The 6,371-nt window shown below is 55.3% G+C and overlaps 1 protein-coding gene across 2 annotated transcripts in view; it reads left to right on the top strand.

The window, feature by feature from the left end:
- The window catches only part of LOC104952753 (CD97 antigen-like), a 35,920-nt gene that overhangs the window by 26,082 nt on the left and 3,467 nt on the right, over positions 1-6,371 (top strand). The window lies entirely within an intron of this gene.

Here is a 6,371-nt window from a genome sequence, read left to right on the forward strand (position 1 = left end):
CCGTCCGTCAGACAATTAAACAAGCGAGTGCCTGTTTTTCCTGGCCAAGGACAGGTTCCTTGAACACAACACGAGCGTAACGTGTCTTCACGTGGTATGTCTCGTCTGAAAGGAGTGTAGACGTGAGTGCTGACGGAAAGTACCGGCACCCCGCTCCAGCTCTTCAAATATTGCATTACCCAAGGAGCAGTACACATGCCGCAGTGTTTGCGTGGCTGTCTCTTTAGTTGTAAGCACAGTGGCGATCTGTTGTTATTAGCATCTGGTTAGCTAGCTATGCTAACGAATTTAAAGAGCTTTTCTACAACCAGGTAGAAGAGAGCTCTCTCCTGAGAGGCTCAAATAACCTCAGCTCAGGGAGGTTAAGGCACACCTTGATATTGTAGCGACCCTGTATAGGAGGCTGAGGGTGACACTCAGGCATCCCCCGTCTCTTGGCCAATCACAGAGCTGCACAGGATGCTGGTCCAGGTGCGGGCCTGTGGTTGGGGGAGCGGACAGGGGAGGGCTATGAAAGGAAGAGGTACGCTGGCTGTGTTGGTGGGGGGAGTGGAAGTGCAGCGCCCCGTGTGGATAGCGGAGGTGCAGGACCCGTGTATTCTGGGTCTGGACTTTTTGAGGGTGTCTGGCTGGCATCTGGATTTTCTAGCTGGTACAGTGAGTTTCCATGGGGGGCCGGTGATCACTATGACCCGTATCCACGTCCCGGCTGAACCTGCGGGGAGACCCCTTACACCCACTGTGAGTACTCTAGGAACGGAAGAAAATCCTTCCTGCTTTCCCGTATCCATGGTGACGCCCACTCAGGACAATGCTGCACCGGTCACCCCCGGACTGTGCCAACCGATCACGGCCCCCCCTCAGTTACCCCGTACTGGGGTGGAAGAGGCTCAGTCGGCAGTATTGGAGGTGAGGCGGAAGAACTGTGGCGGCCTAAATCCAGAGCAGCAAGAGCAGTTGTGGCAGCTGCTGCTAGAGTTCCAGGGCAGTTTCGCCATGAAGGAGGAGGAGGTGGGCCGAACGCATCTGGTGGAACACGAGATTGATACGGGGGACACGCGTCCCATCAAGTGTTGCCCGCGCCGGTGGTGTGTGTGTGTGTGTGTTCGTGCTTCTCTTGGTTTGGACACTAGGCCATAACAGTGTGTGTAGTGTGGGTTTGTGCAGTTGGCTATTGTCATGGTCGTGGGTTTTATTGTAGTTTCTGGTGTACAAGCTGCATCGTCTATTTTTTTTGAACGTACCTTTTTCATTTTTCACACTTACAATCACCAACACCTGGCCTGCTCCCTCCTCCCCCCTCCTCCGCCGCTAAACCCTCAGCCCGTCCTTACCCAGGCGTACGAGGTAGTGGGTACGTCACGTTCTGGATGTGTATCTGGTCGACTACCTGTTCTTATTTTCGTTTACCCCAGTCACTCGTGCGTCGACTGCTTGCCCGTGCGAGGGTGGTGGGCTACGCTGGCGTGAGCCGGCGCCCGCCGCGGCCCGCCGTCGGCGGCCCCGCAGCCCCGCGCCCCCACCCGCGATCCTCGGCGGCGTGTCCCCTGACCCTGATGTTTAGTCGGGCCTGTCGAGCTGGACGGTGTGACGAAAGCGGCTGTTCTATGTGTGTGGGCTTATGTAACCGGCTGCCCCGCGGGTCCCGCCGCCCCCCCCCCCCCCTCCCCCCCCCCCCCCGCCCCCCGTCACCGCCGCCCGCCCACGTCATGCGGCTCATCTGAAAATTTCCCATTTTACTGGACACCGTTACTAACGTTTACTTAGTTATTCGTGTTGATGTGTGGATAACCTAGTGTTGTCAGTTAGTATCAGAAGGTAACAAGTTAACAGTATAAACCAAATATTTTATTTGAGAGCGAAGAGTACGCATTATTTTTAGAAGTGTATCCATACTCATAGACAGCTACAAGTGGAGCCAGGTGGATATCATTGGAGGAGAGCTCAAGGCCGTGCCGAAGCTCTTCCCACACGTGAGCGCGGTAGAATGTCGGGGCAGGATCTGAGTTATATTCGTCTCCTGCCCTGTAGCGTAGAACGAATACATATTGTCAAACGTTGGACCATACCACTGGACCTTGCCGCTTCATATCCTGCCGCGCCAGCTGCTCAGTCATGTAGGTGTCCATTCAGTCCGGGCCTCGTTATGTGTTACGGTTTCCTCTCTCTCTCTTACTCTTTATCAACACGTTTAGCTTTATTAAGAAGTTCGAGTTGGACATCGGTAATGACATATCATAGAATGGAGTACGGTTATTCTACCCGAACTTGTCGTTTTTGTACGTTGAAGACCAAGTCTGACAGGGGCACTGCAGTAGTGGACTGCTAAGTCTTCACTAGAAAGCACTTGCGCCTATCCTAGGGTTAGGATTGTTCGTCTTAACTCCTACATGTGTTAGCGCAAGCTGTTCTCTATGTATAAAGCTACTTTAAATGCTCGCCTCTACCTTTCTCAATCGCCTCTCCCGCTATCTCGAGTCTTTCGTTCTGTCTTCCTTTTGCTGTCGCACGCTCCTGTACGTGTTCCTAGTTCAACTATATCGACTTCTCTCCGCAGATCCTCTCACTACTCCGCGGATCTCCGTAAGCCAGTAGAAGCGCTTCTAACGCGGTGTCTCTGCGCCTTCCCTGCCGTACGCTCGCACGTCGCATCGGTTATCTCGTATGAGTCCTCCTACTTCAATTTCGCTGTATCTCTCTCATTTGTTGTTGAGCCGCGGTAAGTTGGCATGTCGGCGGGCGCAGAACTCTGTGGGTTCTGGCGCCATTCCGACTGACCCCCGTCGAAGTACGGTAACCTTGACGTGTTACGGCGCCCCGTCCAGTCAATCTCTGAGTTGTGGTGAGTTGTGTCGGATGCGGGATGCAGGAAGTGTCTATCCGGAAGTACGGGGACGAAATCGGCCTCTGTCTAGATTCTGTGTCTACCTTTCTAGCATATCGCCGCCCCGTACTTTCTGTCGCAACTTCCACAGAAGCTGGCGTTCCCGTTCGAGATTCTCTATACGCCCTGTTAGAGACTGACTGTTATAACTTATATCTTTGTACCCCTGGCTCTAGCGTACTCGAGCGCGGCGATTGATCACCGCTCATAGTATCGGATGCGTCAGCGTGATCGTGTGTACGAACTCGGACTGCCTCCCTCTAGTCGACTGCTCACTGTGTAGTCCGTGTCAGCAGTGGCGGCGGGCCACTGCACTCCATGCTCCAATTTCACTGCTGTTATGGTGTGCTCTGAGACCTGTCAGATCGAGCGACGACTCTACTGACACCACGCTCTGTCTATTTACCCCACTTTATCCAGCATTCGTTCCGCACATAATGCGGCTGCCTCAGTGCCTCTCGCCGCGACAAATGGTCCAGACGTCGAGTCTACTGTAAGGTCTTGTTTAACTGGTCAGTAGCAGCATCTGCGCGTTCTCCTTCTCTTCGAAGAAGAGTTTCTATGGCCAATTTAACTTCTAAGTGACCTTAAAGATGTATCTCCTAGTACTATGGGAAACGTCGGTCGTGACCGTTGCGCATCTGTCATGTCAGTCCTTGAGGTAATAATCTATCGCGAAGTAGACCCAATGTGTACTTCGTCTGTTTGCAATGGTGCCTCACCTCTTCTTGGTCTAAAGTTTCGTTACGGAGTCGCCCTGTAACAATCCTCCGGCCTCGCTAACCGGGGGAAGATGATAGATAGCCTCTTCGCATCCGCAGGAGCACTTAGTCTCTCAATGCATCCAGAGTGCTTATGTTTACTACGCACAACATCGGTATTCCGTCCCTGTAGGTCTCATTCTACATCGAAATGGACTACGTTTCACAAAAGCGGCTCGGGTGATCGTCGGTCGAATCTATACTTCCAAGATTATGTTCATCAGTATAGTGTACTCCCGGGCCACTGAGTGGCACAGATCATTGAGACTATGCCCTAGACCTGGACTTACAACTTCCTATCGCAGCAGACGCGTAGTACCTATAGGTGACGAATATTCTAAAGTACCCCCCGGCCAGCTGTTATGTTAAAATGTGCTAGTTGGCAGAGGTCGACTTTGGACGCCCCCCTGGTCTCCTGAGCATGTGGGTGACCCTCTGACGGTTCAATAAGATCCTTGGCACTCTTTGTATGTAGGATCTGGCTTAGGAATAAGGGCATAGGTCCCATGTCCGGTGGGGTCTTGTTACGCGTCGTCGAGCAACCCGTGTCCAGGTGGTGCGGAAGGGCCTGCAGGTTTGCGGGGTGGAGCAGGGGTCAGGGAACGTTACTCGGAGACATGTTGAGTGTTGGTCGAGGGTCGGGACTTCGACGGAGAAAAGGCCCACAGGTATCAAGGCGAAGGAGGGTCCGATGTCGGGCGCTGCGCCCCCGCTTACTCGCGTCAGCGTCTCCGCTCACATCCCGAGACTTACTTGGAGCGCGGCCGTGTGTTAGGTTTCGTACCGGCGGTGTCGCCCGCACACGCCTCCAGACGATTCAGAGGTGCGCGGTTGGGTACTCTTCCTGCTCCTCTCCACCCCGGCTCTGGAACAAAAAAGCTTGATCGAATACATAAAAAATAAGTCAATAAAACATAATAAGAACAGAGAAGCAGAACAATAGAAGAGCTAGTCACAGTAGCGTACGTCGTGGGCTGCCCCGCGGGCTCTCGCCAGGGCGAGGTCAGCGCGTACCTGTTCCTTGGAGCTGGGCGCTATCCCGTCTGCACGCGCAGGATCGTGACCCAGCTCGTCACGACTTGCCGATCGCGTCTCGTAACGCGTTGTTCATTAGTAAGCCGGAGCGTGTCAGCGAGCCGAGGCACTCAGGTCCGCGGCTTCAGTACCCGGCTTCTTTGGCCACACCCGCCGCACTGTGTCCTCGCATCGCTCGCATCGAACCCACTTCATCCGCGAGGTCTCAATACCCTACAGGTGATCCTAGTGGGCCGGGTGACGGGTTGCCCGCGTACTGCGACTCAGGGCACTGGTAACAGCGAGGGGTGCGACCATGTTACACGTCCCCCCGGGCCATGAGTTTGCGACTTGTACGGCCGGTGCCGTCCGTTGCCACACTGATCAGAGACGAGACTAGCCTCCCTTATGCCGGTACGACGTCTAAAAAACTTTATCAGTACGGCCCACTCGTACATGACGATGGGCGGCCGGCAGGCTGTTCCTCTCCTAGGTGTAGGGTGGCGATTAGAGAGGTAGCCGGGGGTCTTTGACACAGCCACCTCGTACCTGCTGGTCCCCCCCCCGGGAAGGCTCGTGATGTGCCCGGTCGCGCCTGTCTTCAGGGCTGTTCGCGAGCGATGATGTGACGGTCATGTCGGGACTGTTTCCGGCGGCTCTCAGCACCATACGGTTCAACGGGTCTTGCGGCCCAAGGTCCGTACTCGGACTCTGCCGGCAGAACGTCCTGGGGAGGCCCTGACTTGAAGTGTAGAGAAGGGGCAACGACCGAGGAAGGTTCGGGCGACATATAGTGGACTGTGTTCGCATCTCGGAGTTGCTCTGGTGTCAGAAACCGCGGTAAATTCTCGGTCCGTAAGGAGGGTGACGGTCTCCGTCGCGAGCCCAGCCAGAGGCCCACGGCGACGACGCTGAGCTTGAGTGACGTCATGTCCGTGTGGATGAGGTCGTCAGAAAAGGGCTCAGAGGGAGAGCCGTATCGCGTACGGTCGCCGTGTGACCGCCGCCCTTCTTTCGTAGCGTTAAGCTCACCGCGTCGGGGTCGGGCCCACGTGGGACTTAGCTTGCAACCTTGAGAAGTAGGTGACCGCGTGACGGGAAGCCCGTAAAACTTGATTACTCGGTGTACTCTTTCACTGGAGAGACGTACTTTCTGTGAATAGAACTCATTGCGAAGTTTTGGTTGCCGGACTTGAAATAGTCGTGTGAGCTCTCTAGGGTCCGCGGGAGTTGCTTCGACGGTAGCGCGGTCCTCAGGTAGGTCCATGTAGGTGTACGACCCACCCCTTAGAGTCTCTCGTGGCGACAGGGAGTCGGCGATTTGTGGCACCGACCCCGTAATTATTCTGTTTCGGGTTTGACTGCGAAGACTTGACGGTTTGCAGGGGGCGCACGATGTCTTTCGGCAAAAACCGATTGCCGGGAGAACTCCCGGTCCTCCTGAACGCATCATTCATGGTGACGCCTCAGGTCCCTTCTCTTGGCGCGGCCGACTGGCCACCTGCGAGCTACGTCGGCTCGTTCCCGCCATAACTTAGCGAAGAAGTCAACCTGGGGTAAGTTGCGGCAGACGGACAGACCCTGTGTCGGCGTCGCGGGCCAGAACAGAGTGCACTGGGTACGAGTGACCGTTGCCGGGTGCTGACAGCCTCGCCGAGCTACTACAGACGGACGTCGTACGAGACGGACGTCAGCAGAGGTCGACGACTGCT

The sequence above is a fragment of the Notothenia coriiceps genome, unplaced genomic scaffold (assembly GCF_000735185.1).
Source record: "Notothenia coriiceps isolate Sejong01 unplaced genomic scaffold, NC01 NC01_scaffold00020476, whole genome shotgun sequence".
Taxonomy (NCBI): domain Eukaryota; kingdom Metazoa; phylum Chordata; class Actinopteri; order Perciformes; family Nototheniidae; genus Notothenia; species Notothenia coriiceps.